Genomic DNA, 27,169 nt, shown 5'->3' on the forward strand with positions numbered 1-27,169 from the left:
TTAATCTTTATTTAACATCTGTTGTATTCAAATACACAGAGTTCTCTTCCTCAGCTCTAGCAGTTACAGAGATGCAAAGATAAACTATTTGCATAGTCCCTGCTTTCAAAACCCAGGAGTGCCTTCAGGGTTTTTCCCCTGGTCTCTGACATCAAGAAACTTAAAAACTTATAAGAGTTGCGCGAAAAATGGAGATCTTTTATCTAGCAATCTTATTTTAAAGCTAAAAATGAGGCCTGAGGTTATAGAGATAATTGGCAGAGTCAGCTTTTGTATTGGTGTTTACCTCTGCTGTTTCTGGTCGTTTTCTATTACAATTTTAGCACATCTTAAATACTTCCGTATTTCTGAACAAAATTGGAGAGGTTGTGAAGCCGATTTAGGAAAGGAGCTCAGGAACTTTTGATTCACAAAGAAATTGGGGGACAATTTTGCTGTATTGAAGCTCTGCATCCCAAACCTATATGTCCGTTATTATTACGCTGTAAATTTTGTGAGGACATGAACCTTGTACTTAGACAATTCATCCCCCCCATCCCGTGACGTGTTGAATAAACAAATACATAAACATACGTGAATGACTTCTGAGTGGCTGTGTGTGATGCGTGGCTATGTTTGTTATTTTTTAAGATTTTTTACTCAGTGAGTCTTTGTTGAAGGCCAGCAGGAGGAAAGCGTAGCGTGGGAAATGAAGGGGTTTAACCACAGTCCCACCATTATGGAACTTTAGAATCCTGTAGGTCAGGGGGCGGATACACCACAGTGCAAAGCGACGAGCACCTTTTACGAGGGTTAGTAACGGTTGTGGGCGCTCGGAGGAGAAGTTTCTCTAGGAGGGGGGAAATGCTGCGCCTGCCAGGGAGAACTTGGCTCTGCGCATCAGGAACCGGAGTTCTAGAACTGGTTCTACCACTGATTTGCCCCGGGACCTCGAGCTAGTAAAGTAGGCTTGTAAATTCAATTCCCCAGATTTCTGTTTTCCAGTCTGAAACTAGGGGTTGGCTGGACGATGAGATTCCCTGGGACAATGCCCTCCGTGGTTTCCTATTGCTATTGTTCCTCGCCCTTACACCGCCCCCCTCTTCGGGAGGGCCAGAAGAGGAAGAGAGCGCGGCCCCTTTAAGGGAGCCCTCGACTACAGACGCCCGGGGTGGCCCCCGCAGGGGAGCAGGGGCGGGGCGCTGGGAACCCGGGCTTCCCACGCAGCCGGGGACGCCGTCTCGTCATGGAGCTCGCAGCCAATCAGGATGGAGCCTTCCGGGACGCATTACTAGGGCGACGGGCCGGACGCCTCCCCGCTCCGGGATGAATTAGCGGCGGGTTCTGTTCGGAGGTTGTGACCCCCACGGATTCTCCAGGTCGCCCACGCGTCCCCCAAGGCGACGCTCGACGTCCTCTGCTGGTCACAGGTGGGAAGCCTGAACTATCAGGTGGGGGTTGCGCGCCGGTAAAATGGCGGCGGCGGCCGGGGGATTCCCGAGTTGGCGGAGGGGGAGCAGTCTCACGGGCTCTTCCCCTGGAGCCGAGGTTCTCCCCGGGCTGCGGCCCAGGTAACGGTCACTTGGCCAGGAACTGGGGTCCTGACGCAGGTGGCGGCGTCGCGGGCTCAGGTGAGAGGAGGCGCGGGGAAGCGATTCCAGGAGCCTGGGGACACGTCGGGGGGCTTTGGGACCGCGCGGGCCGGCTAGGCAAAGGCGAGGCGGCTGCGGGGCGAGGAGGGCCAGGTGTCCCGTTGGACGGCCCAGATTAGCGTCCAGACCTTCCTGTTCCAGATGTGAGCGGGTCTGGGAGCTGCCTCGCCCCGGACATACTCCTGTTTCGGCCACTGTGCAAAACGTCCCAAGTGGCCACCACGTGCGAGCCCTGATCTGTGTATATCCTTCAGGCGCCAGATGCCTGCCCATAGGTGCCCGAGTGGTGGTGCCACGAAAGGAAAGGTAGGCCCCAGCCAGGAGCTGCTGTCAAGCCTGATCCTTGAGGTGTTTTTAACTTCTACCTGCTCCTTAAAGAGAAGAAATAATGGTAGGGCACTCGAGATGCCTCAGGGACCTTTTGGTTCCTTTGTACTTACCTGCTTCAGGTGGGTTCCTTGGAATATTGCATCTGCCTTTGAAGCACATTAACTGTATTCCATATGCACGTGGCTGTAGACGTGGCTGAGTATTGGGATTCAGTTTAAGCCCAGGGAAGTAACAAGTATGGTGAAGGGCTTTCAGAGATGAAATACTGTCTATACACGTCAGTCGCTTACTTGGGCAAAGACATGTCATGGAATATAATTAGTTGAGTTTTCAAAAAGTGTCTTAATGAAAGTCCTTTTTGCAAAACTGTTGATTTTTGAGAATAAAAGGAAATTGTCCAACTTTTAAACGTTTTTTCTTTTTTTAAGAAAAGTTTCTCTTGCCACATTTTACTTTGATGTGATAGATGAGCGTTAATTATCAAGTGACTTTTCTTTTTGATAGCAGGCTTGATTTTGCCTTGTTCTGTCATTGAGAAACACGGTAGCACTTTGTGTTTCAGCCCCAGTAGTTCTTGTCTTTTAGTGCCCACTGTGTGTCAGGTACTATGAAAGTGAGGTTTCTCCTACGTTTTAATTTGAGCTAATGGGTTAGTTCATCTGCCCCCATCTGCCTGTTGCTGACCGCCAAGAGGAAACAGTGGGGGAAACCTAAAAGACTTTTTCTTCCAAAGTGCTACCTGGAGATTTGGTCAGTTTGGCCTGGGGCTGGGGTAGGTGTGGTTTCTAGTTCCTACTCTGCCAATTAAAATACATTAGGGAAATCATATAACCTCTTTGTCAGTGTCTCCTCTCTGGACCGGGCAAAGCATTTCTTGTCCAAACAAGCTCATTGTATTGTGAAGAAAACAAAACAAAACAAGGCAATGTATATATGAAAGGGGTTAAGAAAGTTAAAAATATTCAATGATAGCAGTTGACATTTATTACTATGCGGTTTCTCTGCCAAGAACCTTATTTGTGCTGACTCAGTCACCTAGCAATTTTGTGAAGTACTTTCTCATCTTGTTATACCAATGAGGAAACTGAGGCACCGAATGGAAAAACTCTGTTCTTAACTGCCATATGGTTTTCCGGTATCATACAGATTTGTTACGCGTTAAGGAGATATATAGGAACAAGTTTTTCAATGAAGTAATTTCTTTTGTGATTGTTTTGGTTATATTTTATAAAAATTGTGTTTCATTCCATTAGCATCCAACAGTGATTTATATGGTGATGACTACAGTTACTTTGGTTAAGTGGTATAGTCATCTTACTTTTGGTGCCCTTTATTTTAAAAATTATTTTAAAACAAAGAGTTGACTAATTTCTAACAGGAAGCAAAAATCAATAATTAAGGAAGATTTGGTTTTTATTAAACTCCAAAAGAATAATTTGCTGGGTGACTTTTGAGCGAAAGCTTACGTTAGGTTGGTTCATTGCTTTGATGTATTTGCATTAAGTGTTCTAGTCTCTCTAGGAAAAAAAGGATATGGAATAAAAGTAGCTTGGACATTCATTGTTTCTTTGAGCCTTTATGGAATTGCCCTGCCAAGTCTTTGGCATGTAAAGATTAATTCCTGACCTTATCATAATGGAGTACAGGGAGAAGTTTCAGGTCCAAAAGTTTGTAGACCAGTGAATAAGATAAATAACTAATGCAGTGGGAGAGGGACTCGTATAGTTGTGGTGGGTACAGAGAGCTGTGGAAACACATACAAGTTGCTTTTGTTGGGGGTGGCCGTGGCTAAGATAGGAAGAGAAGTGACTGCAGGATAAAGGAGATAGGTTTTCTAGCCAAAGGAGTTAGCAGTGGAGAGTCAGGACAAGTGAGAGTGCATTGGTGTCCAGGGGTTAGACCAGAGTTTTGCAGAAGTTGCTGAGAGAGAACCCAGCAATGATTGTGAATTCTCATCTGAGAGAGTAAGTTTATCCTGTGCCCAGTGGGGCCTGTAAAACAATCTTAGTCAAGTAAGTAATATTATCAAGTTTATGTTCTGGAGAGATGATTTTGGTGACAGGGCGATACTCAGAATGTAAGGAGACCAGTTAAGGACAGTTTCCATACTCCAAGCAAGAGGTGGTGAGGGAGCGAAGCAGGGCATTTACTGGCAGACCAGAGGTCAGACAGAGTCTGCCACCACATTTTGAAGGCGGAATGGAAGATTGACTGGGTGTGAAGAATAATGGGGTGGGAGAAGGGAACCCTTGATAACCAAGTAAACAGGTGTTGGTTGTTTTGGTAACAATATGGTTGCAGATTGGAGACGTTGTTAATTTAGTGAAGGGTAGAGCAGAAAGCTCTTTGTTACTGGGTTTTGGGAGAATTGTAAACCCTTTGATGTCGTTGGGTCAATAAAGTTTAACAGAACCAGGCATATAACTTCCTCTATGCTTCTGGTTTCATAGACTACAGAAAACTTACATATCATAAAAGTCTGCAGGGTCTAGTGTGAAGGTAGATCCACTGGAGTAAAGCCATGAAAAAGGAGTGGGAAGAATCCTCGTAAGTGTGTTGGGGGTAAACTGTTAGAATAACATTTTTTCATTTATTTTTACATTAGATGTAAAAAAATTTTTTTAACGTTTTATTTGTTTTTGAGAGAGAGAGAGAGATTGCGAGCGGGGGAGGGGCAGAGAGAGAAGGAGACACAGAACCCGAAGCAGGCTCCAGGCCCTGAGCTGTCAGCACAGAGCCCGACGTGGGGCTCGAACTCACAAACCGTGAGATCATGACCCGAGCCGAGTCGGACGCTTAACTGACTGAGCCATCCAGGCGCCCCACATTAGGTTTTTAATATATTTGTGCAGAAGGCCATTATAATATGGAAGTAATCACAAATGAATTCTCTAGTCGTAAAAGTGATCTCCATGCAAACATTCATAACCCTAGAGTTGTCTAGCATCGGACAGTGCTAAAGTTAAAATGAGAACTTCTCTCCTTCTACACCACTAAGAGAATGAAGGGCAGGGGTGCCGGGGTGGCTCAGCCCGTTGAGTGTCTGACTTCAGCCCAGGTCATGATCTCATGGTTCATGAGACGGAGCCCCACATCCGTCTCCCTGCTGTCAGTGCAGAGCCCAATTCAGATCCTCTGTCCTCCTGCCCCTGCCCCTCCCCTGCTCTCTCTCCCTCCTTCTCCCTCAAACATAAATAAACATTAAAAAAAAAAAAAATTAGGGGCAAAGTACAGACTGGAAGAAGAAATTTGCAATTCATATATCTGACCAAGGACTCCTACCCAAAATGTGTGTGTGTGTGTGTGTGTATACAATTAATAAGAAAAAGTCAATTAAAAAATATACAGAAATTTTGAACAGGCTCTTTCTACTAGAGGATCTCTGAAGGTCTGTATACAGACCTTCAGAGGAGCTCAAGGGGCGCCTGGGTAGCTCAGTAGGTTGAGCATCTGACTTCGGCTTAGGTCATGATCTCACCGTTGGTGAGTTCAAGCCCTGCATTGGGCTGCTGTCAGCCTGTCCGCACTGAGCCCGTTTTGGATCCTCTGTCTGCCTCTCTCTCTTCCCCTAACCCATTCACACTCTCTTGCTCTCAAAAAATAAATAAAACATTAAAAAAAAGAGGTGCTCAACATTATTAGTCAATAGAGAAATGGAAATTAAAGCAGTGAGCTACTACACACCTTCTAGAATGGCTGGAATCCAAGAGGAACAGATTTATATGTCTACAAAAACAAAACAAAACAAAAGTAAAAGGATGTTTGTAGAACCTTTATTTGTGGCTGCTAAAAATTAGGTAAAACCCAACGTACATTAGCAGTAGAATGGACAAGTCAACTGTGGTACATTTATAAAAGGAAACATTATGAAAGCAGTTAAAGAATGAACTGCTGATACACGCGTCCACATGAATGGGTTTCGTAGACATAAGGAGCCAGACAAAAGATTGTATACCATATGATTCCTTTAAGTGAAGTCCCAAAACAGGTTCAGCTATTTCCTGGTCCTAGAAGTCGAAGCGGTGGTTCCTCCGGCAACCTTTTGGGGTATTGGAAATGTTGTGTATGTTGAGTTGGGCAGTAGTTACATGGGTGTATGTATATGTAAAAACTCAAGTTGCACACCTAAGATTTGTGCACTTTCTGTTATCCTTTAAAGAGGTGCTAGTGAGAATTGGCCATGTTAGGCTAATTAACTTGATGAGGAAAACCAGCAGGAATGATGACAAGAGAGATGCTTTGTAAGAATTTAAAAGGAGCATGAGAGGCTTCAGGGGAATAAATGATGAAATCTAGGATTTTTCTTTTGTGATAATTGTCTTGCAAAAGGCAGATGTGAAATCAAGATTGTCATATCATGCCGTTTTACAGTTTAGCCACAAGATTATGTCCCAATCCCTTATTAATTCCTTGTCCTAAGAATTAGTGCATAGTTGTGAGTGTAACCTAAATTTTGGTTAATATAAGATACATTATGCAAATAAGTTGATTTGTATTTCGTTTCATTTTTGAAGGTGAAAATTCTAATCCAGTCTCTCTTTTTCATCATTGTGAAATGTCGCTGTTTAAGAGAAATCACTGTGTGGCTTTTTCCATTCTATGCTAATTGCTCTTGGATAACGAGGACTCCTGTGATCCCTTTGGCTGCAAGGTTTTGGATAAAGTAATGGAGCTGAGAAAAGCCTGTGGTGAGTTCCCAGTAGCAGTGAGGGAAAGTTCGAAAAAGGCCTTTGTGAACTTTCAGCCATCACGTCTTTACCTGGTCTTCTCTGTCTGGCAGTGGGGACACGGGGATCCTACTGTGATAACCCCAGAGGCAGATGGAAGGCATGTCTGAGGGGCACCATCAATGAAAGCTGACCAGGGGTGATCAGCCACTTTTATCAGCAGACTTTCACAGTTGAGGTTTCTGAAAACTGAAATCGTTAACTTCCTCACTGGAAGTAGGTTGCTGCTCTGGGGACAATAAAGGGAAGACTTAAGCTACCCCTAGTTTTCCATGTCACATAAGAGCTCACCTCCATTTTATGCTTTAAAATAAGTGTATAGTTAATCCCCTTGGGAGAACTCGTGGAGCTGGTAACCTGGTAACGGCCAGGTGTCACAAAGCAAATGACAGAAGTTAGGAATAAGAGAACCAGGAGGAGGAGAAGTGAGCACTGCAGCCATTCACAGCCTTCTTCGTGTGGAGAGAAGGGGATTGTTTTTAGCTCAGATATTAACTCTTTCCCTACAGGAATGTTCTGGTATCTTGGGGAAGGCAGCTTTGTCTTGGCTCTCATTATTTCTGCTGTCCTGTTGTTGTAATACAAGTGCTTTCTTAGAATTGTGTTTTTATTGCATAGCCTTTAAATAAAAATTTGCCTCTGTGGGCTTACAGAGGAAAATGATGGTAAATGGAGTGGCTTGAACACGGTAATGTTTATTTACTTAACTGGAATATTTTTGGACACTTAACCATGAACTTGGTGATGGGACACAGTTGAATAAGACACAATTCCTGTCCTTGCATTTACTGTCTAGAGGGCAGGGATAAATCAGTGCCTTCTGTACAGAGATCACTGAGATTTTTGTCACTTCTTGTCACCTGTGGGTTTTCTGTGATGAAAGGTAAGCATGGCAGCTGTAAAACATGAGGTCCATAGGCAGTCTTGGTGACACTCTCTTTTAGTAGCTATTAATCGTAAAAGCTAATATTTGTTGAGTGCTTACTACATATTGGGTTCAGTCCTAAAATGCTGTTAAGTTTGTAATTCCTCTAATTCTCACAGTGTCCCCTGTAAATACTATTATAGTCTTTGTTTTACCGTCGAGGCAACTGAGGCCCAGAAAGGTTAAATGACATGGGTTTGAACCTAGGCAGTCTAGTTCCAGAGTCTGCTGTTTTGCCTGTTTTAATCTAGTTTAAATTTAAAATATACTTTATGTAAATATACTTATGTGGCTTTAAGTGTAAGAGATTATGATTTGAATAAGAGTATGCTTTGTATTACAAGTTATGCTCAAAGTTCCTGTATATCCTTGCAAACACAATTGACTAGCTGCATAGGGTGATTCTCTCTGTAATGTGGGAGTTTTAATATATTTTTTTAAATGTTTATTTTTGAGAGAGAGACACACAGAGCACAAATGGGGGAGGGGCAGAGAGAGAGGGAGACACTGAATTGGAAGCAGGCTCCAGGCTCCCAGCTGTCAGTGGAGAGCCCGATGCAGGGCTCAAACCCACGAACCGTGAGATCATGACCTGAGCCAAAGTTGGACGGTTAACCAACCTAGTCACCCAGGTGCCCCTATAATGTGGATTTTTAAATGAGACATCCTTTTGCCCTTTTCCCCTTTCGTGTGTTGTGATTATTTTGGCACTCTTTATATATATATATCATATATATAAAAATTTATAAACTTACACATTAACATATATATAATATATAAAAAATATATTTTAAAGTTTTTTATTTTAGGGGGAGAGAGAGAGAGAGCGCGTGAGTGAGCAAGAGGAAGCATGCAGGAGGGGCAGAGAGAGGGGGAGAGAGGGACTCCCAAGCAGGCTCCACATTGCCAGAGCCCAATGTGGGGCTCAAATCCATGAACGTGAGACCATGACGTGAACTGAAATAAAGAGTCAGATTCTTAACTGACTGAGCCACCTGGGTGCCCTGGCACTCTTAATACTCTTGCATGTGCCTTTATATCATTGTGAAATTCAGTAAACATACACTACTGGGTTTTTATTTCTGTGTGTACATAATGGTATTTTATGATGTAGTATTCAAACTGGAGAATTTGTGAATTACTGGACTGACATACTTGTTAATGTGAATAACTACAAATAGAAACTTAAGTTGTACTTTCTGCATGGCTGTTAATTAAGACCAATTGATTAAATTAAAAGAAGAACTATATTTGCTTTGTCCTCTGTAACAATGGGAGAGAAGTGTAGAAGCAGGATTGAAGTAATGTAGAGTAGTCTAGGGGGTGCTAGAGTAACCTTATTTTGCTGAGTTTATTTAGGGTTGGAGTGAAACCAGCCCAATTTACCTTCTCTTGCCTTCTGAGAAGAAATACCTTACAAGTCAAGTTAATCAAGACTGAATCATTGCTAGAGCCACTGTTGTAAATAGTTCTTGTGTATTGAGTGGGCTAATCTTCAGGGAACTCAGGCTACATGGGACATAATTATTCCCAAAGCTATTTTTATTTCTCTTTTTATCTCAGATTTATTTAACTCTCAAAAATTAGGGGCATGAATATTCTTATTTTGAATTAAGCCCTCTAACATTGTATACGTTTTTCTCTTTTGCAGTTGTGCTTCTGACTTCGTCAGGGCATTTTCCATACATATTTGTTCGTTGTTTATAATGTTTCTAGGAGATGGGTATTTATATTAGTTTCTTGTGGTTGCTGTGATAAATACCACAAACTTGGTGGCTTAGTACATCAAAAAAATTTTTTTTCACAGTTCTGGAGGCCAGAAGTCCAAGATCAGACTCACTGGCTGATGTCAAAGTGTGGGAGGATTGTGCCACCTCCAAAGGCTCTAGTGGAAAATATGTTCCTTGCCTCTTCTAGTTTCTGGTGACTGCCTTCATTTCTTGGTTTGTGGCCACATCACTCCATTCCCTGCATCTGTGGTCACATTGCCTTTTCTTCTTCTGTATGTGGTCAGATCTTCCTCTGCCTTTCTTTTAAGTTTTTATTTTGGGGTAATTATAGAGTTACTTTCAGTTGCAAGAAGTAATACAAAAGGAACCCATGTACATTTTCCCCAAGGTAACATCTTGCAAAATTGTAGCACAATATTGCAACCAGAATATTGACATTGATACAGCCAAGACACAGAATAGTTTCACCATATGGATTCCTTATGTGGTACTTGGATAGCCACACACCCTCTTCTCTGGCAACCACTAATATGTTCTTCCTTTCTGTAATTTCTGCTATTGCAAGAATGTTATATAAGTGGAATTATACAGTGTGTAACATTTGGGGATTGTCTTTTTCTACGTAACATAATTCCGTGGAGGTTCATCTATGTTGTTGCCTGTATCAATGGTTTGTTCTTTTTTCTTGCTTCGTATTCCTTAAGATCATTAGCATTTGGTGTGGATGTATCCATTGAAGGGTATTTTGGGTTAGTTCTAGTTTTTGGCTGTTATAAATAAAGCTGTTATGAACGTTCACATACAGGTTTTTGTGTGGACTTAAGTTTTCATTTCACTGGGATAAATGCCCAGGAATGCAGTCGCAGGGTCATATTGTGGTTTTATAGACAAATGGGTTTGTCTCTGAACTCTCCATCCCATTGTCTATGTCTGTCCTTATGCTAGTGCCACACTGTCTTAATTACGGTTGCTTTGTGGTAAGTTTTGAAATCAGGAAGTATGAGTTCTCACTTTGTTCTTCTTTTTCAAGTTTGTGTTGTCTATTCTGGTTCCCCAACAAATCCATATGATTTAGAATCAGCTTGTCAGTTTCTGCAAAGAACTCAGCTGTGGATTTGGTAGTGATTTTTAATATATTCACTGAGTTGTACGACCATTACCACAATTAATTTTAATACATTTTCATCACCTCAAAAAGAAGCCCTCTGTTCATGAGCAGTGACGCTTCCCTAACCCCCAACCTTTCCCCTTAGAAGCATGTTCTAATCTGCTTTCTGTCTTGGTGTATTTGTCTATTCTGGACATTTCACGTAAGTGGAGTCATAGAATATGTGGTCTTTTGTGATTGGCTTCTTTCACCCAACATGTTTTCAAGGTTTGTCCATGCTGTAGCATGTGTCGGTGCATCATTCCTTATGGCTGAATAATGAGCTGTTCCAAGGCATGGATAGGACACATTTTATTTATCCGTTGATCAGTTGATGAACACTTCTTGGCTATTATGAATAATGATGCCTTGAACACTCAAGTACAAGTTTTTGGGTACATGTATGTTTCAGTTGTTCTTTGGTGTTCACCTAGAACTTGAATTTCTGGGCCGTCTGGTAAACATATATTTAAATTTTGGAGGAACTGCCAGACTGTTCTCCAGGCTGTACCATTTTACAATCCCTCAGCAGTGTGTGGGTGTTCCCATTTCTCTACATCCACACCCACACTTATTATTACCTGTCTTTTTGATTATAGGGACATTATAGAGAAGTTACATTATAACATCCCAGGAGGTGTGAGGTGTTTTGATTTGCATTTCTCTGATGGCAAATGATGTCCAACATCTTTGCATGTGCTTATTAGTCGTTTGTATGTTTTCTTTGGAAAAATGTCTATTCTGATCCTTTGCCCATTAAAACATTTTTTTTTTAATGTTTATCTTTGAGAGAGAAAGCATGAGTGGGGGATGGGCAGAGAGGGGGAACAGAGGATGCGAAGCAGGCTATGTGCTGTCAGCAGCGAGACCCATGTGGGGCTTTAACTTATACACAGTGAGATCATGACCTGAGCTGAATGAAGTCAGAGGCTCAACCAACAGAGCCATCCAGGTACCCCTTGCCCATTTAAGAAATTGGGTTATTTGCTTCCTTATTACTGAGTGATACTAGTTCTTTATATATTCTAGATACAAAATCCCTTATCATATATGATAAGTTACAAAAATTTTCTCATGTAGGTTGCCTTTTCACTTGAAATGCAGTTGCTTTTTAAAATGTCTATCTTGGGGACGCCTGGGTGGCTCAGTCGGTTAAGTGTCCTACTCTTGACTTCGGCTCAGGTCATGATTTCACAGTTCATGTGTTTGAGCCCCACATCGGGCTCTGCGTTGACAGTGTGCAACCTGCTTGGGGTTCTCTCCCTCCTTCTCCCTCTGTCCCTCACCAACTTGCAGCTGCGTTCTCTCTCTCACTCACACACACTCTCTCTCTCTCAAAATAAAGGAATAAACGTTAAAAAATAGACAAAAATGTTTGTCTTGTATCTACAACTTTGTTGAACTCACTTATTAGTTCTGGGAGGTTTTTGGAGTAGATTTCTTGGGATTTTCTGTGTAAACCATCATGTCCTCTGCAAATAAAGACAGTTTTACTTCTTTTCTGTGTAGCTTTTATTTCCTTTTCCTGTCTCCTTGCATTGACTAGTATTTCCAGTACTATGTGAACTAGAATGGTGAGAGGGGACATCCTTGCCTCATTCCCAGTAATGGGGATTGTGCATTTTGTCTTCTATCATTAAGTATAATAATGTTTACTGAGGGTTTTTGTAGATGCTCATTACCCGGTTGAGGACATTCTCCTTTATTCCAGTTTTTTTCCGAGAGTTTATCTCATGAACAGGCATTGAATTTTATCAGATAATTTTTCTGTATAGATTAGTGTGGTCATGTGGATTTTTTTTTTTCAGTTTGTTAATATTGTGGATTACACTGATTGATTCTTGAATATTGAACTAACCACGCATCTCTGATTAAATTCAACTTTTTACGTCCTGCTGAATTTTATTTGCTAATGCATTGTTACATATTTTTGTGCCTCTATTCATGTATCGGTCTGTAGTTTTATTTTTCTTGTACTATTTTTTCTCTGGTTTTTGCATCGGAGTAATATACTAGCTTTGTAAATGGAATTGGAAAGTGCTCCCTATTGTATTTTCTGGAAGTGATTGTGTTAACTCCTTTTTAAAAATTTGGTGTAATTCTCTGATGAAACAATCTGGGCCAGGAGATTTCTTTTTCCAGTGGTTTTTAATTATGAGTTCAATTTTCCTAATGGTTACAGGGCTTTTCAAATTACCTGTTTCATTTTGGGTGAGTTGTAGTCTGTCCTGCACACAGAGTGGGGCTCCTCATTGCTGCCTGGCAGGGGTGGGTATTTCAGTTCCCCTCTAGGCCTCCGCTGAATACTACTCTGCATCCTTGTCTGTTTCCTGCCATGGGCCTCCGCTGACCTTGCTGGGAGGGTTGGCTTTCCTACCCCACACTATGGAGGTGGTGAAAGTCTTGCCTCTCTACTAGGCCTTGCCGCGTACTGCCCACATGGGGATGGGAAGGAGTGCCTTGTAACTGTCACGGGAGTAAAGTCCAGGCTCTACAGATAGTTTCCATAGACACTGTGTGGCTGGGGAAGGGAGTCTTAAACCTACCTGGCAGGGAAGTCTGGCCTTTGATATCACCCCTGCAGGGGTAAAGGATTGGCTAAGGGAAGGAGTCACGTTGAGGTGTAATGTTACAGCCTGGTGAGAGTGAAAGGTTAGCTCCCTACTTGGCCAATGCTGTAGTGGATGGCGTGGGCCACAGTTTTGTCTGTGGTTTTTGGCTGGAGTGCAGTGGTTGTTATCTAAAAGTTTGTTGTGCTGTTCTTTTCTTGGTCCTTTGAAAGAGAATAGACTTCTTTTGCCTACCCCCTTTGGCGTTTCTGGATAACTGGCTTCTTCAACTCCATGTCCGTATGGTATATGAGCCAAAAGGAAAGCCCAGGAGATTCACCACTGTGTTGTTCCATGGGTCCCGAGTTCCAAGCTGGTGTGTCTTTCTCTCTCCACCTTCAGAGTCTTCTTTTGTTTGTGCAGGGTTTTTTAATTGCTGTTAGCTGGAACAGTAGGGGCAGCAGATCTAATCAACTTTACCATAGGTGGAAGTTGGACTGGGATTGTTTTTTTTTTTTTTTTTTTTTTTATGGAAGAAAACATAGGATAGAAATTAAGATACATAAATAGGCCAGTAAGACACTGAAGAAGTTAATTTTGGGTCATTTACTTGGAAGTGATAGTTTAACTCTGTCTTTATTTCTCCAGAGAGTAATTCCTTGTGTCTTTGTTCAGTAAAACCATGCCTTCATTCGTTCTAGATCTCTTAAGGAATTTGACAATCTAGTGGATTATTTCTGTATTTGTATGTGTGTGTGTGCATGTGCATATGTACATACATATATATACATTTATAAATTCATAGTGAATCTAAATTTCTGGCTTAGTATGTGACAGAGAAAATGTTATCTTAGTGGAAGATTAGTTTTCTGGAGAGGACTCCGTTTTTCTAGAGGTTGTTGGAAACCTTGAAGCTGTGGATTCTTTTCTAAAAGGAGAAATAGGCATTGTGCATAGTGATTAAGAGCTATGTAAGGAAATTCTGTGAAAGTCTTTCAGTAACGCAGAGGATTACCGGGGTCTTTGTTGGAAACCGTGTGATATCTAGAGCACTTTTCCAGTAGGTTTAGCCTATGGGGTCTGCAGCTTTTGTTTTTTCATTTATTTTACAACTTCGTAAGTTGTCAGTAACTGACAGCAATGCAAATTCTTTTTTTTTTTTTTTAAAGTTTGTTTATATATTTTGAGAAGGAGAGCGAGGGTGAGCGATCAAGGGAGAGGCAGAGAGAGAGGGAAAGAGAGAGAATCCCAAGCATTGTCCAAACTGCCAGCACGAAGCCCAACTCGGGGCTCGAACCCATGAACTGTGAGATCACGACCTGAGCCGAAACCAAGCGTCAGTCACTCAACTGACTGAGCCATCCAGGTGCCACAAATTATTCTTGTCCTTAAGACATGCATATGAATTTTTTGTTCGGAGATACAATTTGTCTCTTTTCCTCTCTTCTGTAAGGGGCCAAGTTTTGGATCTATTAAGCAAATTTGTTTCACCATTTTTTTTTTAAATGTTTATTTCTTTTTGAGAGAGAGAGAGACAGAGCGCAAGCAGGAGAGGGGCAGAGAGAGAGGGAGACACAGAATCCGAAGAAGGCCCCAGATTCTCAGCTGTCAGCACAGAGCCCGCTGTGGATCTCGAACCCACACACTTCGAGATCATGACATGAACTGCAGTCGCCACCCAGGTGTCCCTCGTTTCACCATTTCTGATTGCCTATATGTTTGTGCTTTTTGGCCAAACGCCAGATGGCCTTTTGAGCCAGATGGAACATCTTATTTGGGCCATAATTAGTGAGTAAAGTAAAATCATAGACAGCTATTCATTTTATATTTGCATGGAAGACACCAAGTTATCTTTTTATTTGTTTAAATAATCCATTAACAGCTTGAACTGTGAATTTAGCCTGATGGGCTTGAATCCCTTGGTAGCATTTCCTGTCCTTGTGATTCGGAGCAGGGGATTTTGTTTTTTAACCTGTTTAACCACTGGGAGTAGCCTCGGTGCTTTTTCTGCTGTGGTGGTTGTGAGGCTTAAGAGATATGTCACACCCTTCTCACAGTACCTCCTACATCTGACGAACTGTTTTGTTATTAGAAGACTGTGGACAATTGGGGCGCCTGGGAGGCTCAGTCTGTTGAGTGTTCGATTCAGCTCAGGTCATGATCTCACGGCTTGTGAGCCCCAAGTCGGGCTCTGTGCTGACAGCTCAGAGCCTGGAGCCTGCTTTGGATTCTGTGTCTCCCTCTCTCTCTGCCCCTCCGCCGCTCATGTTCATTTTCCCTCTCTCTCTCTCTCTCTCCCTCTCTCCCTCTTCCCCCCCTCAAAAATAAATAAACATTAAAAAAAATTTAGAAGACTGTGAACAACTGATTTTATTTTCCTGAGACGTAAGTTCTTAATTTGTAACAAAAAATGAAGGGATTTTTTCCTGATAGGTCCTAGATTTCACTGGTGACAATTGGAAAGAATGAAGCAAAGCAACTGATAACAGTTGCTTTTGGAAGTGAGGACATTTTAAACATGCACATGACCTTGCTGCTCTGAGAAAGGGAAGTGGACAGTCTGATCTGATGAGCAGTTCCTTACAACAGTGGCCTGGTAATTTAATTCAGTAAACATTGGTCATGGAGATCCTGTTTTGCCTTCCTTTGTACTAGGAAGAAGCATTAGGGCTGGAAATGTGGCTTAACAAAGTAACAAAAATATTATCTTTTTGCCTTAAAAAAATTTGGAGGGTAGATCTTGATAGAAGGAAGGCTAAATTTAGAGCTCAGCACCTTGATGGACTGGGAATGCTCACAAGTAAGTAGAACCGGAAAGGGCTGAATTTTGCTTAATCTAGGGGTAACCATTTGGGGTTTCCAAGGTGATTTTTGGGGGGAGTAGGACTTGAGGTGAGAGAAGAGGGAGGAACTGGAGAGATGGCTCAAGGATATCTGTTACTTACATTGACTATTCCCTCCGACCCTCAGTATTTACAAATGTTTTACTTCAGGAATTTTGGGGGCTTTGGGGGTTCAGGTGTTGGGAGTAAGGTAGCATTGGTGAATTGATTGAGAGGGGATCTTCAGAGGCTGAGAGAATTTAAGCCTGTCAGAAATTAGCAGTGGGTTGGGGGAGTAGCTTGGCTTTCTGTGGGTTATATATTTGGAGCAAGTTAGGGGGTGGTTTGAGCCAAGGGCATCCTCACTACTGTTAGCTTAGGATAATGAAAATAAACCACGATGCAGGATGCCCCCCACGTGAACAAGGAGTTTATATGTAGGTAGATAACTATAGTTATAATTGGTTTACATATTCTAATGGAATTAAGTACTACTATAAACAAAAACAACTGTCTCCCTGATGCAGACATTTTCTGTGTGCAGAGTAGAATCGTCCTTTTAATTTGGCCTTAGACCCAGAGTCCAGGAAGTGGGGATAGTGTGTCATACCTGCTTTCTTTCGGAACATCTTCGAGTTCCTGTAGCAGTCTTTGGAACTTGAATACATCAGATGTTGTGAAGTGTGGGGCAGGGAGCTGTCCCTTACCCCATTCCCTATGGAGGTTGGGATCTAGGCTTGGATTTTGCCCTCACTCTCTATATTCTGTCTAGAGGTGTTGCTATCTGGGAAAAACCCAAACTCCAAGGACGTGGCCGGTTTAACAGTGCTGCCTCCCTTTCAGTCTGGAGTTTGGAAACATGGGACATGCTGGGCTCTTACCACACTGTTCTGGCATTCCCGTCCTTACTTAGCACTGCAGCCAGCACAGTCTCTCAGATTCCTGAGTCAATAAGCCTGTTCATTAACGCAGTCAGTACTAGATACCAGGAACCATCTGACTAGCCCAGTATGCTGTTCCCACTCCCTGCTTTCCCTTTCTTCCTCCATTTCTCACCCTCACTGGCTGAAAGACAGAGTTGAGACTTTGTTCTGGGATGCCAGCAACAAGAGGAGGTGATGATATGTGTGGTGTCTATGCCAGTCACATGGGGGCCCCTAGATGTGGGGCGATGTTTGGGTGGGGGATAGTGGCACGGGCTGTGAAAGGATTTGCCCAAGACAGAACAAAGGGATAGAAGTGTATTGAATATACCTCAAGGGAGCAGCAGGCAGGACAACAGAGGAGAGGCTGTCTGCCATGAGGCAGGAGGTGAGGGCTGTTTTTAAAGGGGGAAGGTGAGGAGGTATGGGAACATGGGGAATTTTCCCTTTTTTGGTAACTGTGTCTGGTTGTAAGCAGCCCTTTGGATAGTTATGGCCTATGAGTATTTGGAAGTGGGTGGCTTGATGGGCATGTCTGTATTCAGTTAGGGGGTCTCTGTGGGCCCTTTCGCCTTGATCAAGTTTCCAGTGCTCAAGCCTGTTGTCTAAAAGCCACCTCTATAATATGTACATTGTGGGGTAAAATAAGTTGTGATGCTTCTGAAGTGTGGGCCATTAAAATGGTAGTTCCTAGTTATTGAATGTACTTTCTAAAAGCTGGACTGTAAAAGCTTTGAGTAAAATCTGTGTGATGGTGTCTGTGCTTGAAGTGTTTATCCTGCTTCATGTATCTGAACAGGAAGATTTTCTGAATTGATTATGGTTGTTCTGTTTATGTTGTGTTTTTGAAATGTTCTGTGGTTGTTCCATAACTTTTCCTTGAAAAAATAAACACTTCTGTTAGATGCATTATAAGTTTCCTGTTGATAGGTAATAAAATGGTCCTTTTCTGTCAAAGAACAAGACCTAGCATTTCTGTTTGGTATTTGGTCATGTGGTTCGTTCGTTCGTTCTCTCTTTCTTTCTTTCTTTCTTTCCTTCTTTCTTTTTATAATTTTATTTTTAATTTACATCTGAATTAGCATATAGTGCAACAATGGTTTCAGGAGTAGATTCCTTAGTGCCCCTTACCCGTTTAGCCCATCCCCTCTCCCACAATCCCTCCAGTAACCCTCAGTTTGTTCTCCATATTTATGAGTCTCTTATGTTTTGTTCCCCTCCCTATTTGTATATTATTTTTGTTTCCCTTCCCTTATGTTCATCTATTTTGTCTCTTAAAGTCCTCATAGGAGTGAAGTTATATGATTTTTGTCTTTCTCTGACTAATTTCACTTAGCATGATACCATCCAGTTCCATCCACATAGTTGCAAATGGCAAGATTTCCTTCTTTTTGACTGCCAAGTAATACTCCATTGTGTGTGTGTGTGTCTGTGTGTGTGTGTATGTACATATATATATATATGTGTACATACACACACACATGCTACACCTTCTTTATTCATCCATCGATGGACATTTGGACTCTTTCCATACTTTAGCTATTGTTGATAGTGCTGCTATAAACATGGGGGTGCATGTGTCCCTTCGAAACACCACCCCTGTATCCTGTGGATAAATGCCTAGGAGTGCAAATGCTGGGTTGTAGGGTAGTTCTATTTTTAGTTTTTTGAGGAACCTCCATACTGTTTTCCAGAGTGGCTGCACCAGCTTGCATTCCCAGGTCATGTGGTTCTTTTTGAATCTTTATGTTAAAAATGAATTACCATTTTGTTTAGAGTCTAAAATATTAAATGGAGTATGTTCTAGAGGTCAGCCCTTGCCTTTTAGGCTTAATGCAGTAACTAACTTGCTCTTGTTTGACTCTAGTAGATGGTTATGTGACACCACTAGCAGGTATCCTCTCTTGAGTAGTGAGGGCTTCCTTTGGGGGGCGGGTAGGGAATCTTTTCTATGTGGATAAGTCTGAAAACTGAGTCTGCCGTGTCCTTCTCCGTCTCTAGGTGCACATTCTTCATCTGCCTGGGTCCTTTTGAAATCACTGGTTGTGATTCAATCTCAACTTGGTTAACACTAAATTCATTCTCAGTCCCTTCCTCAGTTCCCTGCTGGATGTGTCTGTTTCTATTTAGTCATACATACTTGAATTGTTATATTCAGTTTGACCCCCCCACCCCCTTTTTTCTATTCTTTTGTAAAGTTTTTGAAGTTTTTTTTTTCTTCCTCATCTTTATGCTTGTGTTATTTTGATAGCCTACTACTAGGTTTCTAAAATAATAGCTTCCATTTATTGTGCATGTGATATAATAAAGAAATGTCTGGTTCTTGTCCCTGGATCCAGATGTAGAACTCCAATAACCCTTGGAATTTTCTGAGTAGGGGTAGGAGTATCTTTTGTTATTCATAATGAGCCCCCTTTAACCTTACCTGAGTTTATGGTGATCACATGACTCGGGGATGGGCCCTTAGATAGTTTCAAGGGAGGGTCTGGGAAAGACTCAGCTCTCAATTAGAGGGTCAGAACTTTACTACCCCTTGATCTCTGGGGTGAGGAGAGGGACTGGAGATTGAGTTCAGTCATACATAAATTATGATTCAATCAACCATGCCTGTGTAACGAACCCCTTTATATAAACTCTGGACACTGGAGTTTCCAGGCTGGTGAACACATGGATGTGCTAGAAGGGGGACACCTGAATTTCCCCGAGAGAGGGGGTGCGTGGAAGTTCTGAATCCCTCCATTCTCTTTCCCTAGACCTGGCTTTATGCGTGTCTTCCACTTGGCTGTTGCTGAGTTGTATGTATCCTTTATAATAAAGCTGTAATTGGTTAAGTATAGTGTTTTCAACAAGTTCTGTGAATCATTATAGCAAATTACTGCACTTGAATGAGGGTTATGGGAGCCCTTGAATTTGTAGCCAAGTTAGAAGTTCTGATAGCTTGGGGGATGTGTGCTGCAAAAGCAGTCTTGTTGGGTGTCTTGCCCTTTAGCTTGTGGGATTTGATACTAACGCCAGGTAGCAATTGTAGGATACCCAGTTGATACCAGAGAATTGGTGGCAGGCTGCAGTGTTTATTCTTTGGTAGGCATTGTGGTGTGTGTTATTTTATGTAATATTACAGCTAGGTAGGTTTTTGTTTTATCATCCTTGTTTTATAAAGGAAGTGAAGCTTTTATTTTTTTATTTTATTTTTTAAATGTTTATTTACTTACATATTTAATGTTTATTTTTGAGAGAGAGAGAGAGAGTGAGCACATGCATAAGCGGGCGAGGGGCAGAGAGAGAGGGCCACACAGAATCTGAAGCAGGCTCCAGGCTCTGAGCTGTCAGCACAGAGTCCGATGCGGGGCTTGAACCCATGAACCACGAGATCATGACCTGAGCCGAAGTTGGACGCTTAGCTGACTGAGCCACCCAGGCACCCTGAAAGTGAAGCTTTTAAAAAGTCCTATAGCTTGCCCAGAGTCCTTGAGCTGGCAGCGGCACACTCAGTGCCTTCTGATTGTAGAGTCCCTACTTAACCCTTTTTGCTGAGCTCCTTCTTGATTGAAGGGTTGGAACTTTACCAACTCCCCCTCTGGCAGCTGTGGACTGAGGACTGCTTTTTCTACATCACTGTGGAGCTCAGGAACTTGCAATTCTCCATTATGGTAGGATGGAACCCACACTCCTTAGGCAGCTACTCAAGACTCACCACATTTCATCAGGTCCAGGCTAATAATACTGTCCTAGTCTTTATATAGAACAAATGAAAACAAACACCTCTTGTGTTTCTTGGGTGGGCCACTCAGTGTGTATCTCCAGTGAGTTGCATTGGAGATAGAAGATACATTTTCCAGTTCCTTAAAAACTATAATTGAAAAGCCAGAATATATTAAAAGATGTCCGTATAAAAATAGCATGTGATGACCAAGTGAGCAGTACAGATCATGAAATATTTCTGGAATTCAAAAGAGCAATTCATGGAGCAGATGTTACTTGAGTATGGTCTTGAAGAGATGGTAGGATTTTGGTAATTGGCTGGGGAGAGGACCCTTCTAGGTAGGAAGCCTGTGAGTAGAAAGGAAAGGAGAAGGTTGATGGACATGTACTGAAAGGTGGTGTTGATGGCAGTGAATGCTTCAGTTTATCTGGAGGGGGACCCTTTCCGAAGCCTGGATCTACTTTGACAAATGCAGATCTGAAGACACGACATGTCTTCAAAAGTTTTAGTGTATTGAGTGAAGTAACTGAATTTGTGCTAAAACTTTATTCTATGAAGTTAGAGTTGTTTGTAATTAACTAACTTAGGGCCAACCTAGGTGATCAGGTCAGGTGATCATGTTGGTTAATACCAGTTTTATTTAAAAATAAGGTGTAAATACAATTGAGAATTACCTTTTTGTTTGTCACCTGAGCTGACCAAAGGATATTTCAAACTATACAAGTTTGAAAGTATTTTTAGTAGTGCAACAGCAGAATAAGTATATTCAAAGTAACTAGTCTGAAGGAGATAGCATTCTTTATGTTGGGTAAATTTGGATGAATATATTTTTTGTTTTTTCTCTTACATTTTTATTTATTTATTTATTTTGAGAGAGTGCCAGAGAGAAAGAGAGCGCGAGTGGGGAGGGGCAGAGAGAGAGAGAGAGAGATAGAGAATCCCAAGCAGGCTCCTCATTGTCAGCATAGAGCCCTACATGGGGCTCGATCTTAGGAACCCTGAGATCACCACCCAAGCCAAAGTCAAGAGTCGGATGCCCAACCAACTGAGGCACCCAGGCGCCCTGAGTATGTTTTTAAAAGTCTTCTTTGTATATGACTCACTACACCGTTTCAGTCTCCTGTATTCTGTAGAGTTTGAATTGGATCCGTTGGTTTCTGACCAGTAACACTTTATTGGTCATGTGGCCTCCCATTTAAAAAGGAAGAACGTGGGGTACCTGGGTAGCTCAGTCAAGCATCTGACTCTTGATTTCGGCTCAGGTCTTGATCTTAGGGTTTGTGAGATTGAGGCCTGCATCAGTCTCTGTGTTGTGTTGGCATTGTGGAGCCTGCTTGGCATTCTCTCTCTCTGCCCCTCCTTTGTGCCCTCTCTCTCTCTCAAGATAAATAAATAAAATTGGAAAATGTGCCCTGTAAAATTATGGCTTAACAGATAATCATTTTTTTTTTAAGTTTTCTTATTTATTTGGGGGGGGGGGGCGCGGGAATCCCAAGTAGGCTCTGGACAATGAGATTTTAAGTGTTGGATGCTTAACCAACTGAGCCACCCAGGTGCCCCAGACTATCAGTTTTTATAAATGACCTGTACTGTGGACACTTGGAAAAAAGGCTATGTATGACATTTGGTATTGGTCTGTTGATTTTTTTTTAATTGAGGTGAAATTGACATATTTTAAAGTGAGCAAATCAGTGGCATTTAGTACATTCAGTGTTGTGCCACCACCACCTCTCTCTCGTTCCAAAGCACTTCATTATCTCAGAAGCAAACCCTGTACCTTTAAGCATATACTTCTCTTTTTTTCCCCAGCCCCTGGCAACCCAAATCTGCTTTCTGTCTCTATGAATTTGCCTGTTCTGGATATTTCATATAAATAGAATCATATAGTATGTACTTATTGAGTCTCACTTTTTTTACTTAATGTAATGTTTTTGAGGTTCATCCGTATTGTAGCATATATTAGTACTTGATTCATCCTTAAGGCTGAGTAGTATTTCCTGTGTATATACCACAATTTGTTTAGCCATTCCTCCATTGATGGGCATTTAAGTTGTCTCTACCTTTTGGCTATGGTGAATAATGTTGCTTTTATAAACATTTGTGGACAAGTATTTGTTTGAGAACCTGTTTCTAGTCCTTGGTAAATACCTAGGAGTGAAATTGCTGGGTGATCTAGTCATTCTATATATGAGGAACTGTCAACCTGTTTTCCACAGCACATGCACCATTTTATACTGTCATCAGCGATGTTTAAGGGTTCCAAATTTTCCATGTTTTTCACCATTACTTGTTATTTCCCATTTAAAAAATTATAGCCATCCTTGTGGAGTAAGTAGTACTATTTCATTGTGGTTTTGATTTGCATTTCTCCAATGGCAAAGACTATGTGAGCATCTTTTCATGTGCTTGTTGACCATTTGTATGTCCTCTTTGGAGAAAGGTCTATTCACATCCTTTGTCCTTTTTAAAAAGTTATTTGTCTTTTTGTGGTTGAGTTATGAGAGTTGCTTACTTTCTGGATACTAAACCCTTGATTTGCAAACATTTTCTTTTATTCTGTGGGTTGTCTTTTTATTTTGTTGATAGTATCCTTTGGATGTACAAAAGTTTTAAATTTTGATTAAGTCCAATTTATCTGTTTTTTTTCCTTTGTTGCTAGGGCTTTTAGTCATATTTAAGAATCCATTGTCAAATCTGAAGTCATGAAGATTGATCTGTGTGTTTTCTTCTAACAGTTTTTTAGTTTTAGCTCTTGCATTTAAGTTGTTGATCCTTTTGAGTTAATTTTTGTCCACGGGTATGATAGAGAGGTCAACTTCCTTCTTTTGCATGTGGATGTCCACTTACCACCATTTATTGCAGACTGTTCTTTCCTCATTGAATGGTCTTGGCATCCTTGTCAAAAATCAGTTGACCATAGATGTATGGGTCTATTTCTGTATTCTCACAGTTCTATTCCGTTGGTCTGCATGTCTCTTCTTATGCCTGTATAGCACACTGTTTTGATCATTGTAAGCTTTGTAGTAAGATTTGAAGTCGAGAAGTGTGATCCTTCAGCTTTGTTCTCCTTTTTCAGTACTGTTTGGCTACTTGCAATGCTTTGTAATTCTATGTGAATTTGAGGTTCAGCTTTTTTATTTCTGCAAAAAAAAGGCCTTTGGAATTTTGATAGAGATTACATTGAATCTGTAGATTTATTTTAGGGGGAAGCTTTCAGTCTTTCACTCTTAAGTATGATGTTAGCCGTGGGCTTTTCATAAATGCCCTTGTTTTTCTTTTAAGTTAAACAAATTTTTCTAATTGGAATTAATTGCAAAACTTGAAGCCAATTTAAAAATTTTGCCAGTTTATGGGAAGTAGTCTCAAAATTGAGAACAGAAGTAGTTTTTACATGTTAGTAATTTTTGTATTTAGTGGTTACATGGTCAGGAATATACAGAAAACATTTATGGTAAAGGGGAAAAAAGGAGACAGGGCCTTCAGACCTCCTCATTGAGTATAGGGTTTTACACCCTGAACTGTTGCAGTTGACAGTTAAATCTACTTCTAAGGCTTCACTTTTATTATTGGCATGTGAAAAAGTACATATTGAGACTTCTAAATTTAAAGTTTTTCATGTGTTAATTTTTTTTCTTGATTTGAAATACATGTTCATAAATATTAGTTTTGTTTGTTTTGTTTTGTGTTCCCTGAGGCTTACACAAGAGGATAAGGATCATGGACCAATGGCTACATCAGAAATTGCTCAGAAAAATGGAAACTTTTTTTTCTTCTTCTTATCAAAATGGAAGTGCCCTTAGAGTTATAATACATACTGTTCTTGCATTTGGTAAACTGCCTTATTACTTGAATTTTCTATAGATATTTTAATGGCATTCAGATAGGTTTTGGGCAAATTAAAAAGAAATTATTTATTTATTTTGAGAGAGTTAGGGAGGGGCAGAGAGAGAGAATCCTAGGCAGCCTCCATCCTGGGGGGGCACTTCCCCATATGGGGCTCCAACTCGCAAACCAAACTGTGAGGTCACGATCTGAGCCCAGATCAAGAGTCAGATGCTTAACTGACTGAACCACCCAGGCGCCCCTGTGCAAAATATTTTTGATAGACCAGGTCTTGGAAGTATTGTTTTGTAGAGAGGCAGGAGATATTACCTTTTTTACTCATTTCAGATATTTTCAGTTTTCTTAAATAGTTTTGGGAAAGAACCCAAGAGTCCTATTAGATAATTTTGCTTCTTTAAGTCTTGCCAGCAACTCCCCCTCCCTCCCTGTCCCGAATCTTTTGTGCCATGTTTAGCTAATGCATTAAGTGAGACTTTTAAATCAAAGATAAGGAAGAGGAAAGATTATCTGTGAATCATTGTGTTGCCTGAAACTATTTTTTTTTTTGCGTTAAACAAATTATATCCTTCTCTCCAACCTCTCTTGAGTATAAAACATAGTGTAATGATTTGTTGTGTCTGAATATAGTTGATTTTTGACCTATAGTAGTATATCCATGGCCTCAGCAGTCAATGGAGGGCAGGTGTTTCCTCTTGGAAGATAGTTTGCCTATATATATTTATAAACATATACATATATAAATATATATAATAAAAATGTATATAAATATAAAATAAATGAGACTGTTCTGAACAAGAGCAGGATGTGTGTGTGTGTGTGTGTGTGTGTGTGTGTGTGTGTGTGTATGTTTTAGTCAGGGTTCTCCAGAGAAGCAGAACCAGTAGAAGATAGATATTTATATATATCTCCATTTAAAAAATGTATTTATGTATATTTGTTTTTTATTATTTATATGTTGTTTTATAATGTAATACAATGTAGTGTAATGTTATTTATTATTACATATATATGCACATACGTGTGTGTGTGTAGAGAGAGAGAGGAAGTAGGAAGAAAGATTTATGAAAAATTAGCTTACCTGGTTATGGAGTTTGAGAAATCTCATGATCTGTTCTCTGCAAGACTGAGACTCAGGAAAGCCAGTTGTGTCATTCAGTCTGAGTCTGAAGGCCTGAGAACCCAGGGGAGCTGAGGGTGTAAATCCCAGTCCTAGGGCCACAGAAGATGAGATGCCCTACCTAGCTCAGTGAGGTAGGCAAAAAAGGGGTGAGTTCCTCTTCCTCTGCTTTTTGTTTTATTCAGGCCCTCAACATATTGGGTGATGCCCACCCACATTGGAGAGGGCAATCTGTTTCACTGAGTCCACCAGTTCACATTCTAATCTCATCTGGAAGCACCCTCACAGACACATCCTGAAACAGTGTTGTCCCTGGCCACATTGGCCCATAAAATTAGCCATCACATTGTAATTAGTAGAAGAGGTTGATATCTATTATGATGCTTTTTTAATTTTAGTGTCTTTGGGGTAAAGAGAGCATGTAGATGGAGAAGAATCCGGTGAGTTTAGAAACCACCCATTCTCTTGACTTAGATCACTTGAATTTGGAACATCTGCTTTGACCCTGTTATCAGTATGCTTCTTATTTCTTTACTTCCCTTTATAATTCTCTATAATTATATTATTTTTTAATGTTTATTTTTGAGAGGGAGGGAGGGAGGGAGGGAGGGAGGCAGTGGGAGGGGTACAGAGAGAGGGAGACAGCGAATCCAGGCTCTGCCCTATTGGTGCAAAGCCTGATGTGGAGCTCCAACTCACAAACTGTGAGTTCCTGACCTGAATTGAAGTCAGATGCTCAACTGACTGAGCCACCCAGGCACCCGTCCATCATTTTTTATATATATATATATGTATATATATATATATATACATATATACATATACATATATATATATATACACACACACACAAATATACAAAATATATATATATATACATAATATATAATATATATATAATATGCATATATGTATATATATTTGTATTTGTATTTATATTTATATTTATGTTTTATTCATTTTTAAGAGAGAGAGAAAGAGAAAGAATGAGTGGGGGAGGGGCAGAGAGAGAGGGAGACATAGAATTCATGAAGCAGGCTCCAGGTTCAGGCTCCAGGCTCTGAGCTGTCAGCACAGAGTCTGACACGAGACTCGAACCTGTGAACCGTGAGATCATTGACCTGAGCCGAAGTCAGACGCTTAACAGACTGAGCCATCCAGGTACCCCATGATTATATTCTTGATAATTTATGAAACCAAACAAAGACTCTTGTGTTGCTATTTTTACTGAAGTGATATAAACATTTATCTACATTTATGGGTGGGTAGATGAATGTGGACACATTCAAAGGGATGGCACATTTTGAGAACCTTTTATTGAGCAGAGACTATCAACTTATTTGTCTTCTGACATGAATTCTTGGTTGTTTTAACTTTTTAAAGGGAAACATTAAATGGCCAGTGGAGGTGAGTGGACAGCACCTCACTGTGGTGGTTGTTCACTGGCTTGACCATCATCTACACTCTGAACATGAGCTTTGCAGGTTCTGAAACCTGATTTCCTTGCTTCATCCAGAGCTCATGACCTCATTCATGCCAATGAAATTCATAAGGTATTGATTCCTCAAAAGCCTGTTTATTAATTTACATGGGGAGATGGGCCTTTCCAGAAAGTCCAGTTATACTCACTGTTTGGAGTATTTTTTGTGTTGATAATCTAAGTACTGAACAACATCTACGTATTGAACAATGTCTTACCAATAGTAAAAACGTTGACTAGTG

At 41.0% G+C, this 27,169-nt stretch overlaps 1 protein-coding gene across 7 annotated transcripts in view; it reads left to right on the forward strand.

Annotated features, from left to right (window-relative positions):
- The first annotated feature begins 1,225 nt into the window (after positions 1-1,225).
- The window catches only part of LCLAT1 (lysocardiolipin acyltransferase 1), a 181,666-nt gene continuing 155,722 nt past the window's right edge, over positions 1,226-27,169 (forward strand). For 2 of the 7 annotated variants that reach the window (XM_060651946.3, XM_081795197.1), the window contains exon 1: positions 1,226-1,409. The gene's annotated coding sequence lies outside the window, so the exon portion shown is untranslated. Of the gene's footprint in view, positions 1,431-1,454; positions 1,611-6,479; positions 6,650-15,602; positions 15,731-27,169 lie in introns of those variants that run through there. The other 5 variants (XM_060651932.3, XM_060651927.3, XM_060651965.3 and 2 more) reach the window with 5 other exon arrangements.

This window comes from Panthera onca, chromosome A3 (assembly GCF_046562875.1).
Source record: "Panthera onca isolate mPanOnc1 chromosome A3, mPanOnc1 haplotype 2, whole genome shotgun sequence".
Classification (NCBI taxonomy): domain Eukaryota; kingdom Metazoa; phylum Chordata; class Mammalia; order Carnivora; family Felidae; genus Panthera; species Panthera onca.